Raw genomic sequence first — 12,771 nt, forward strand, 5'->3', positions numbered from 1 at the left:
TTAACAATTTAATAGACTTTTGAACTCATTCTTAAACTATAAGAACTAGGGGAAAATAATTAGCCAGAACTTTTCAATTGTAAATTTTAAAAAACTGATACCAGGGGATTTGAAGTGATTTACCATATTCATACAAACTTAGGACTGATAGCTCTTAATTGTTGAGTACATTTTCTTCTATCTAAATTTTAGACTATGTGTCTTTTCTAACTATCAAAGTAAGGAAAGGAAAGATTGAGGTACTAAAAACACTAAACCTAACCAAGGATTAGGAATACATTTATGGTGCCCATATGGGAACAGAGTTAAGTCCTGCTATGTCATTTGTTATACAAATGTGTGATTTTTCCTCAAGAATAATTACAACTAGTTATACACTATGATCAAGCATTATTACAAAATTTCATATTTATAATGGTTTCTTCTAATTCATAGTTTAACTTTCTTATATGTTTCAGATATTCTACAATTATATAATTTCTTTCTCCTCCATTCATTAATATGTTTCTAGATTGACAACTCACACTCAGATATAATGAAATAACAGTAGTTGGGAGGGTGATGCCTGCTGCTGCAGCACATGATATATCTTGGTGCCTATTCTGTCCTAGTAATTATCCCCACATCCCCTTGTCTTCAGGCACAGGTCTGCGACTATTCACATCTATGTCAAAGAAGACTTGGTTTTCATTGTTACAGAAAAAAATCTCACCTTCAAAAATATTTTTATTTTTTCAGGGTCTTATAGTTCTATGTCATTATCAAAAGCCTATATGAATATCTTGTTCAAAAAATGTTGTAGCTACGATGTGTACCTATGAAAATCTAGAATTCACATATGACCTAATAAGAATCTAAGCATAACTGTTTAAAAATCACAACTCTGTGAACTGACCACATGTAAGAAAAGAGAATAGTTTCTAGAATTTGAGAACTCATCACAGTTTTTGTTTAATTTTTTGTTTGTTTGTTTTTACTTTTAAGGATATTAATTGGAGTATGGGAAAACATAAACATAATATTGAATCCTGCCCTAGTCTTGCTTGATAGGTTATATAAATTTTATTCTTAGAGGCTTTAACGTATCTCTCTCTGGGATGAAAGCAGGGTGGGTTAGATATAATTGATTTACTTGGAGAAGCAATGAGGTAAGGGTTAGAGAAGAGAAGTTGGATTTGCAGCTAAAGTACATAAAAAATAAACTCCTATTTACATAACAATGTTAAAGGAAATTATGATCAACTATGAGTCATCTTGTCTCATGATGTCAACAAAACAGAGTCCTTAGTGTCTGCTTGGAAGCCTTAAATAATGGGAAAATGACCGTTTACCTTTCAGAAAAAGTTAATAGTTTGAGAGTCTTCCACATGTTGAGGTGAACCTGCCTCTCCATCAATTACACCCTGAACTCAGTTGAAATTCTAAGTGGAGGAGGAAGTCTCTCCTCAAACAGAACCACAGGCTTATTTGGCTTTTGGTTGCTCAAGTGAGCTTGATGAAACTTTGACAAGATGTGACATGGGTCAAAGCATAAAATTGCCTGGATAGAGATCTTAATGATATATATTCCAACCTATACCATTTCTGTGAAGACCTGGTACCTCCTTTAGAATATTCTCAGATCCAACATAAAAAATAATAATAATAATAATTTAAGTTACTTTGCTTTGACAGGAGTACACAGAAAGCAATCTTGGGCTAAATCTGAGGCAAATTCCTCCCTTTGACCTTATTAACCAACACTTTCTAAAAGCTGTATATATTCTCATTTTTAAACCAAAAATTGAGTGATTATGTTCTCTTTTTGAAAGTACATTCTAAGCACAGGCCTCAGTTTGAAGGATTTTTCCCTCAGTGAGTGCCATCTACTGGTATAGTATTGTAAGTACAACCAAGTAAACTAGAATTTGGGTCACAATTATTTTTGCTATGATTTCAACTACTATATATACATAAATCTTCCTGAAAATTAAAGTATTTTAATTTTAAATGTTAATAATATGTAATCTAAGTTTAAAATACAATTATCTAAGAGAAAAGAGTAACTGACTACTAATAGACTGTCCTAGCTGCTGTTTCAGATATTTATATTCTTTGTATGTCTACAGTGCTCCAAGAACAGTAAATAATAAAGCTTTGATGAAATTATATTAGAAATAAGATATTTCTGTCTTTTTGTGAATTCCATTTTTAAAGAATATGAACAATTAATTTATTTATTTATTCAAAAATATTTACCAAGTACTTACCATACCAGACACCGCTTGGGGATACAAAACACACATAATACCTATCCTATAGGAATTCACTTTTTTATTATACCTGATTGAAATCAGGTCAGGTTTTCTTTGGTTTGTTTTGGTTTTTACACTTCAGTTTCATGTTTTTTCAGTCTTTACCTTAGTTAGATAACAACAGATATCTACTGTAGCCTCACAAAGCAGACATTCAAATATATGATAGAGCAATGAATAATATACACCCTATTTCATCTCAGTAAATATCTTGTACTTGCAAAAGATTTTTTTCCATAATAATCACCCTTCACCTCATTCCTAAAAAGTAGTTGGTACTTTCCAGGAGCTTAGAACTAATGAGTATACAGTATATGGGGCAGGGATGGAGGGGAACTGATCTCCAAAGTGGAAATGGTATTCCATTAGCTATCTTTAATTCTCATTAAAATACTGGAAATTATGGAAAAGCCAGTACAGGAAAGTCTGTGCACTTTGAACAGTCTCTCTAATATACAGAAACGTGCTCTTACCGTTCCCCTGTTTAAACCTCTCTGCTGTCTCCTCCTGACTCTCAGGATAAAAGCTAAACATTTAAGTATGGGATGCAACCCTTTTATGTTCCAGATCTTGCCTATTACAGTCGCTTTATTTCCACCACTCTCCTTACTCCTTAAACCAACTATGTTGAAACATCTGCATTTCTAAAATTACACCTTGTTCCTATTTCTTACCTAATACATGCTATTTTCTATCCTACTTTACCTAACTAAACTTTTCTTTGTCATTCAGACCACTTATGTGGAATTGTATCTTTTTTTTTTAAATTTTTATTGGAGTATGGTTGCTTTACAGTGCTGTGTTAGCCTCCATTGCAGAACAGAATGAATCAGCCATACACACACAGATATCCCCTCCCTTTTGGACTTCCCTCCCATTTAGGTTACCACAGTGCATTAGGAAGAGTTCCTTGTGCTATACAGTAAGTTCCTATCAGTTGTCTATTTTATACATAGTATCAATAATGTATACGTGTCAATCCCAGTCTCCCATCTTGTCCATTATCTGCACCACAACCATCCCAAGCCTGGGTTTGCTCCTGTTCTGTGTTTTCCCACAGAATCTGTGTAACCCACTATAATAACACGTATTCCTTCTCCTCTGCTATGCACATCTAAGATTCCTCTTCTGAACTTTGCTAGAGGCTCAGCATTGGCCTACTGATCATTTTAACCTACTTGTTTAGCCAAATTTCTGACATAGTCTATGCACTCAAAGATTATTTGTTGCATGAATGAACGGCATTTGAGACTTAATGTTCACTTGCAACAATTATTTTGAATTTTATTTACTTTTGTTTTTCAGAGTTTGTTATCTAGCCAAGGAAAATATAACCTGGGACTCCGAGACCCACGCAGTCTCTTTCCTGCAGCCCAGTGGTACCATCTTTGAACCCTCACTATCAGTTGGAACCGAGAATGACAGTTTCACTGTTCTCAATCGGCTGTAGCAGTGAGTAGACAAAGAGCAAAATTATTGGTTTTGAAATCTCTAGAATCCACTGTAATTAATCTCATGATTAGAACTATCATTAGATATTATTTATTTTGTCATTTTTATGAAAATGTGTTCTTATGGCATTATTTTGAATTATGGCCCTTTGGGAAGATGACAAAATCATGTAATAATCAACTGAATTAGAAGACCACTTAAAGTGTATCATTTTAAAAAGTAGGATTTAACTTTGAAAGTCTCCATAGAAATATAATCATTCAGAGATGAAGAAACAAAAACAATACACTTTTAGTCCTGGCAAGATTTGGCAGTCATTTTAAAGATATAGTTGACAATTCTTTTATTAAGCTTAATTCCAGTATTTTCCATTTATTTGTTAAAAATCTGATACTGCAATTGGTGTCTTAAACCGTGATTTCCTTTTTGGAGACTGCACCCCATATCTATCCAAATGTATTTATTCAAGGAGTACTCAATTTACTTATCAAAAGATCAAGCTCTTCTATGTTTCAAAAGAGAACTTTGAAAGAATTATTTTGGGGCTCTAAGGGTCCATTCTTGAGCTCGATTCCACACCCTGTTACTACTACAGTTGGTGTGTTTCATCCTCTGAGTACCAAATATGAATGTCGATATTGTTAGACTTTAACTGGATGAATATGATGGCATTGGCAATTCATAATTTTATTATTTAGTGTGTATTTCTGATCTGGGAATACATATTCTAATTACTTAAAAGTGTCCACCTCACATGAATTCAGCTATCCTAGTTGGGAAAATTTACGTATCTGAATTTAACAATTAAAATTAAGAAGCTGACATTTAATCAAGTTTCCATTCTTTGACAAATACATAAATTGTCTAAAATTAGATTGTAAGCTGGTAAGCCTTTGAATACACTTTTGGCTTTGATTTCCTATCTATAAATAATCAAGCTTAATGCCATATTTTTGTGTTAAATGTATTTATCATATCATTCCTCCTTCTCTAGACCTCTTACAAATTTGTTTTAATGTAAACTTAAAAGTTACCCAAAATTTACATGAGAATGATAACTCAGCAATGTCATATGTTCATAAAATTAGTTGATATGAACTCCTAGTAATCTACAAATGTCATGAAATGGCAGGAAATTTTTAAAAATGTGAACTTGGTGATGTATTTAGTTATAGCTTAACATTTTGAGTCACGAATAGAACAAGATGACAATTGAACTGAAAAATTGAATATGATTTCACTTGGCACTATATGAGATATTAGTTATATTTTCCAATTCATTGTTGTTATTCTATTTTAGATGGTTTTTAGGATTGTAAACTTATATATCAATTAAATATAAGTATAGAAAGCCTTGAGGAATAATGAATTCAGTTACTATTATTTAACTCAAATACTCTTCTTTCCTTGGCTAATTCTGTTTTTAATTCTATGTACCTAATCTTTAGTAACCACTTATTAGAGATCATAACATTGAGAAAACTTCTAGAAATCTGTCATTGTTCTCATAGGTTTTGTTCACTATCCCCTCACCTCAATATAATAGGAGTAGTGATCACAATGGCCTTTCTGGCTTAATTACAACAGAGTGCTGGAGTTCGATCACGTCAGATTCTGATATTTGTTTTCTTCCTTTGTCTCAGCATCTACAGCTATTTCTAGGCACCTTTAACATTCTGCCTTTTTAAAATGTGAAAGACCAATAATTTTAAAACTTTATTGCATATATATTTCAAATCACATAAAATAATTATGAACAACCAGTGTTTGAGAGATGCAAAAGTGAGTTAATTACATATTTTATAACTTGGAAAATATGGCTTGTTCTAGAAGTAATTTTTTCTTGTACATATCTTTTCAGACCACAATACTTCAGATGGAGTTTATAAAGTTTTCAATGGAAAAGACGACATAAGCAATATTGCCATAATTGACACATTTAAAGGCAAAAAGTAAGTATTCACACAAAGTGTGTGTGTGTCACTAGGATACTCTAAGTCAAGCAAGAAACTTATTTAACAACTGGTAAGGCACAGGCATCAACCTATGGGACAGACCTGCCTGTATCTCATTCCTACAAACTCCCATTCTGCCAGGTGTTAACCCTTTAGTTGTGACAACTGGTCATACTAGTGCATAGGTGTTGAGGATCAGTCCCACTTGAGGGTTGACCTTTATGCACAGGTTCTCTTACATAAAGAAATCTAAAGGGACTACTTCCATCTCTGCTGCATAACCAGCGTTATTGTGCACTCATACAACTACATAACTGCAAATGAAAAGGAAGAAAGTCAGTATGTCAACCTACATTCCAACAGGTAGGAAAATATATCTTACTGTTGTTCTATTTCTTTACTGAGCATGAAATATAAAAATTGTTCATTCCAGGGACATGACTAAATAGGTCTATAAAGATGGAAGCTTAATGAATCCATGCCAATGCTTTCATGACTTTCCCCTTCAAAATTTTCTTGAAATAATTTTATATATTGATAACTCAGCTTTTTAAAGCTTTATCAATATGAAAATGGAATTACTATTTCCTGCTCTAACACTGACATATTAAACTTGATAAAGAGCACGCCTCCTGTGAAGTAGCAGTAGAATGAGATACGTTCATATAGCCTACTTTTCGCTAGCTCCTGACTGTTTATCTGGAGACACCTAATTCATCTGTCTAAAATAGGAAGAATCCCAATAAATATCAAGGAAAAAGCCTTTTCTCCTCAAAGTTAAAATGAGTTTTACATCAGTGATTTCCTGACGAAGAATAAAGTAATCAAAGTCAAAAGAGATGAAATCTTTTTATTAATTAAGTAACCATTACCTCACATTGAGTTCCTATCTAAAATTTGCATAAAACAGTTAAATACTCACTCATGTAATCCTTTTTCTTCTACAGAGTCCATAGTCACATATTTTTTATAGAAAATTCTAATGGAGGAAAACAAACACTTCTAAATGCTCATTTTAGGGGATATCACATATGTGTTTGTATACTGAGGAAGGTGAGCATTTCTTCCATTTCAATATTACAGAGAGGTTCTGAGGAGAGTTACTATATGCTCCTAATTGGAGCAAGAATTTCACATGAGTTTAAGATTATGATAAGGTTAATTTAACTGACCACGGCAAGACTGAACATGATTAATAGCTTATTTTGTTTAAAAAAGAAGCAACATCTTGCCTTGACATCTTACTGGATGGTATGTTAGGAGTTTGAAAAACCTGCTTTCCATCATCAAAAAGTGGCAAACTATCTCTACTGTTATATGTATATATATCAGGAAACAATACAAACATATCTTAAATAGATACCAGAGTATAAATTAATAAACTTTGTCCTACTTTAATGCCAGTTCATGCAAGAGTTAAAAGAGGGGGAAAGTATAAATTGATTATCTGCATGTTTCCAATCGCTATTGATCAAATATCTGCTTCTTTCTGTCCTCCTCCACACTCCCCTCTTCTCCCTCATACTGAGTTTGCATCAGTTATCCACTTAATATTTTCCTCCTATTCAGTTCAACACTCAACATACTATGATACAATCCACTTCTCCCATTGCAACAAAAAAAAAAAACTTAACCCTAAGTAGAGATCTAAATTTCTGATAAATATTTCTCAAAAGTTTTTTGAAGAACTCTGGCTGCTCCAAATTGTTTCTAACTAACAACATTTGGCAGTTTTTATTTTATAATTTGGCCACTTAATGGTAACAGGCACTTCATTTATCTCAACAAGATGAAAACTTCAAACAAAACATAGACCAAATGATTTAGAATATTTCTTAAACTTAGCATTTGTCACATCTAGTCTAATCAATATTTATTATTTTAGCAGAAGTACTGAATCATAATAGACAAAGTAATGTGAGATGGTCTTCTTGGAATGAGAATGTTCATTTCCTTTTTTTTTTTTTTTTTTTTATTCCTAAGGCATGTCTCTTAGTGGGCAAGCTATTTTGACATCATTAATGGTACAGGTAAGGGCATTTGTTTTGTGGTAATAATCAGTGAAATCACCTCCTTTCTCCTACAAATCCACCATCGTACCTGCAATGTTCTGGAGGGGTATGCATTTACCTGTCTTTATATCCCTACAATATAATTCAGAATCTCTGTTCTTATACAGGCTTAGTAAATGTCTGTCTAATGTGACTGAATTTCTCAAGATTAACCACTGAGGATAAACCTTTACTGCATTCCTAGGGAAATGTTTGCTTTGTAAAAACTTTACTTAATTAACTGCCTTCCTGGCCACAGAAGTCAGGGGTTAGAAAAACTTAGAGTAGTAGTTACTGTTCACATGTTTTTTATATACTGTACAGATAATAATTTAAACTGAAAGAATTTAAAAATCAATATAATTACAAAAGGTAAAACATATATCCAAGGGGAGGTTTCAATATGATGTAGAATCAGTGAACTTGCAAGTAGAGCCATCTATTTTGAATAAGATGATCAGAATTACAGAGAAAAGAACAACAGAAGCAACAAAAACAAGGCTACATATGTACTAACCAATGTACTAACCATGAAAAATGTATGCACAAATGCACATTCTGAATTAGAGTTGGGAAGAAAGAAGGTGCTATGAACTTAGATTTAAAGTATAGTTAGATCCAACTTATTATTCTCCTTGAAGGAAAGCAAAGTACACATATGCCTATTAGTTTAAGAATTAAGGTTTAAAAAGCAAGAGGAATCAAGATGAGGTAATTAAAATCAGAGGTGAGCTTTCAGCTACTAAGAAACATCAATAGAAGCAGAGCATAATGTTTACAAAGCTGGTGAGGCAATACTTTATAGGAAAGTATATAATGAAGATGAAAAATATTAAAACAAAGTTATGTTAAAGGTAGGGTATAAAAAGGAAACACAGGGAATGTTCATTTTCACAACGGTATTGGTGAGTTTTGCACGTTTAATTTTGTTAACACTCTTTTAGGAAAAAAAAAAAAAAAAACCAGAAAAACCACTGTTGAGTTTGATTTGTAGAGCTTTGAGCCATGGGGATGGGTGAAGAAATTCCTGTCCAAGTGACGCATTTCTGTGAATAAACTGTCAGGTGTCCCAATACCACTAACTTTAGTAATTTCCTAAGAATAAATTTCAATCCTTTGATACAGAGAGAAATATACTTTGCTTCTTTTAAATAGTATTCTTTATGAGTTTAAAAAAATGTATTTAAAAACTTTGTCCAAAACTAAGAAGTAGTGAAGTTTTAAAACAGGAATTGGAGGATTCATTAATGACCATAATATAAACACATGAGCAACAGGCATGAAGTTAAAAGTATCTAAGAGGAAAATAGAAGTAAAACAAACTAGGAGTGGAGGTAGTTTGGACAGGCCAGGGACTCAGACAGAATCTGTGTGAGAGAGACTGTTGGTTATGGCACTAGGAAAAGAGACTGATGAAATGGAAGAAGTCCAACATTTTTATCATGATTTAGAAGTACTTCCTATACCTTCTTCAATAAGCTTAGAGAGACATAAAATGAAAATATTGATTTACATTTGAATGTATTAAAAAAAAAAAAAAGAGTCCTGCTAGTATCCACTATCTTAGGGTCATGACCCATGGTAATTTATGGTATCATTATGACATAATCTTTGATGATATTTCAGATGATTTTTAAGGCTTTTTGATGTATGATTTTCCTTTAATGGCTAAGATGTTGGGAAGGCAGCTGTAGACAATGCCCATTTAAGGACCTATCTGGGGAGTTTAAGTTAACCTTCAGTATCCTATTATCTCAATGTCAGGATCAAGTTCACTGTGATATTCTGTTATATTTCACTTAACACAAGAGTATAAGTGAAATGTAAGAAGATTCCAAGGTTGGTGCAGTTACAAGAAAAAGAGTGTGGTATTCATAACTAAAGGATGGGTCTTACTGTTTTGAACAAACACATTCAGTGGTGGCTCATTTTACTGATATTCATTTGTGGAGTAAATGGAGGAATTATCTAGTTATTTCTTCTTATATCCAGTGTGTGCCATGGATCTTAACAATTGTAGAGGTTCAATAAACTCAACAAATGCCCTTTTTATTTTGATATATACATTTTCAAACTATTTGCATGAAATTCTGTTTAGTGAGAGAACTTCAATAAATGATTTAAAAACATTAATCAGCCATAAGGTTAGGTGAATGAATCACAATCAAAAGTAAGAAAAACATTTACCAAAAGAACTTGTAAAGGAAGCTCAAGGTAAGGAAATTGCCACTCTAGTGATTGGGTAGAAAAACACAATCACAGTTTTAACAACATGTGATTTTGCCATTTTTTTTTTTTTAACCTTCATTTATTTTTAAGGAGTGGGAAAATTTAATACAAAATTGAATACCATTGAATATGTACAGTATACAGACTTGCTGAATATGGTAGCAGCTAGTAACCTGTCACTATTAAGCACCTGAAATGTGACTAGTACAAACTGAAATGTGTTATAAGTATAAAGATCTTTAGATTTTGAAAATTTTTATATTGATTATATGTTAAAATGATACTTTTTGGATATACTGGGTTAAATAAAATATAACTGATATTTTTATCAGTTTTAAATGTGGCTACTGGAGGATTTAAAAATTACATGTATACAAATTTCTGGACTGACTGGCTGGTAAGATTGCAGGATAGAAGGACGTGAGCTCACCCCTTCTTTCAAAAACACCCAAATCACAACTAACTGCTGAACAACCAACAACCAGAAAACAAAACAAAACACTAGAAACTTCCAAAAAAGATACCCTACATCCACAGACAAAGAAGACGCCACAACAAGACGGTAGGAGGGGCACAATTGCTATAAAACCGAATCCCATACCTGCCAGGTGGGCACCCCACAAACTGGAAAATAATAATACCAGAGAACTTTTCCCTCAGGATTGAAAGTCCTGAGCCCCACACCAGGCTTCCCAGCCTGGGGGTCTGGCAAAGGGAGGAGGAGCCCCCAGAGAATCTGGCTTTGAAGCGCCACGGTGTTTGATTGCAGGAATTCCACAGCACTGGGGGAAACAGAAGCTCCACTCTTGGAGGGCACACACAAGGTCCCAGGCACACCAGGACCCACAGAAAAAAGCAGTGACATCATACGACTCTGGGCCAGACCTACCTGTTAGTATTGGAGGGCCTCCTGCTGAGATGGGGGGCAGCTGTGGCTCATGGTGGAAACAAAGACACTGGCAGTGACAATTCTGGTGAGTACTCATTGGCATGAGCCCTCCTGGAGGCCTCCATTTCCTCCCCAAGACCTAACCTGATCCAACAGCCTGTAAGCTCCAGTGCTGGGACGCCTCAGGCAAATCAATGAAGAAGGCGGGAACACAGCCACACCCATCAGCAGACGGGCTGCTTAACATCTTCATGAGCATGGCCCTGCCCACCAGAGGGACAAAACCCAGCTCAACCCACCAGTGGGCAGGAACAAGACCTTTCCACCAGGAAGCCTGCATAAGCCTCTTAGACAGCCTCATCCACCAAGGGGCAGAGAGCATAAGCAAGAAGAACTACAATCCTGCATCCTGCAGAATGGAAATTGCAATCACAGAAAATTAGACAAATGAAATGGCAGAGAAGTATGTCCCAGATGAAGGGACAAGATAAAACCCCAGAAGAACAACTAAGTGAAATGGAGATAGGCAATCTACCCAAAAAAGAATTCAGAGTAGTGACGGTGAACATGATCCAATATCTTGGAAAAAGAATTGAGGCACAGATCAAGAAGATGCAAGAAATGTTTAACAAAGAACTAGAAGAACTAAAGAACAAACAAACAGAGATGAACAATACAATAACTGAAATGAAAAATACACTAGAAGGGGGCTTCCCTGGTGGCGCAGTGGTTGAGAATCTGCCTGCCAATGCAGGAGACACGGGTTCAAGCCCTGGTCTGGGAGGATCCCACATGCCTCGGACCAACTAGGCCCGTGAGCCACAACTGCTAAGCCTGCACGTCTGGAGCCTGTGCTCCGCAACGACAGGCCGCGATAGTGAGAGGCCCGCGCACCACGATGAAGAGTGGCCCCCGCTCGCCGCAACTAGAGAAAGCCCTCGCAAAGAAATGAAGACCCAACACAGCCAAAAATAAATGAATAAATAAATTAATTTAAAAAAATACACTAGAAGGAATGAACAGCAGAGTAACTGAGGGAGAAGAACGGATAAGTGAGCTGGAAGACAGAATGGTGGAAATCACTGCTGCAGAACAGAATAAAGAAAAAAGAATGAAAAGAAATGAAGACAGTCTAAGAGACCTCTGAGACAACATTAAACACACCAACATTCTCACTATAGTAGTCTCAGAAGGAGAAGAGAGAGAGAAAGGACCCAAAAAATTACTGGAAGAGATAATAGCTGGAAACGTCCCTAACATAGGAAAGGAAACAGTCACCCAAGTACAGGAAGCACAGAGTCCCAGGCAGGATAAACCCAAGGAGGAACATGCTGAGACACATAGTAATCAAACTGACAAAAATTAAAGACAAAGAAAAAATATTAAAAGCAACAAGGGGAAAACAACATGTAACATACAAGGTAACTCCCATAAGATTATCAGCTGATTTCTCAGCAGAAACTGATTCAGCTGATTTCTCAGCTGATTTCTCTGCAGTCCAGAAAGGAGTGGCATGACATATTTAAAGTGATAAAAGGGAAGAACCTACAACCAAGAATACTCCACCCAACAAGGCTCACATTCAGATGCAAGAGAGAAATCAAAAGCTTTACAGACAAGCAAAAGCTAAGAGAATTCAGCATCACCAGACCAGCTTTGCAACAAATGCTACAGGAACTTCTCTAAGCAGAATAGAAAATGCCACTACTAGAAACAACAAATAAATATCGAAAAGCTCACTAATAAAGGCAAACATAAAGTCAAGGTAGGAAATCATCTGCACACAAATATGATATCAAAACCAGCAATGGTGAGAAGAGGAGAGCACAAATGCAGGATATGGGAAATGCATTTGAAATTAAAAGACTAGCAACTTAAAACAACCTTGTTTATATATAGAC

The 12,771-nt window shown here is 34.8% G+C and overlaps 1 long non-coding RNA gene across 10 annotated transcripts in view; it reads left to right on the forward strand.

Moving 5' to 3' along the window:
* LOC309666292 overlaps window positions 1-12,771 on the forward strand; it is a 42,990-nt gene that overhangs the window by 21,732 nt on the left and 8,487 nt on the right. For 9 of the 10 annotated variants that reach the window (XR_014267003.1, XR_014267004.1, XR_014267005.1 and 6 more), the window contains 2 exons: window positions 3,600-5,698; window positions 7,685-7,731. This is a non-coding gene — a long non-coding RNA (uncharacterized lncRNA). The remainder of the gene's footprint in view (window positions 1-3,599; window positions 5,699-7,684; window positions 7,732-12,771) is intronic. The other variant, XR_014267010.1, reaches the window with a different exon arrangement.

Source organism: Balaenoptera physalus (assembly GCF_965194825.1).
Source record: "Balaenoptera physalus genome assembly, chromosome: 8".
NCBI classification, from domain to species: Eukaryota; Metazoa; Chordata; class Mammalia; order Artiodactyla; family Balaenopteridae; genus Balaenoptera; species Balaenoptera physalus.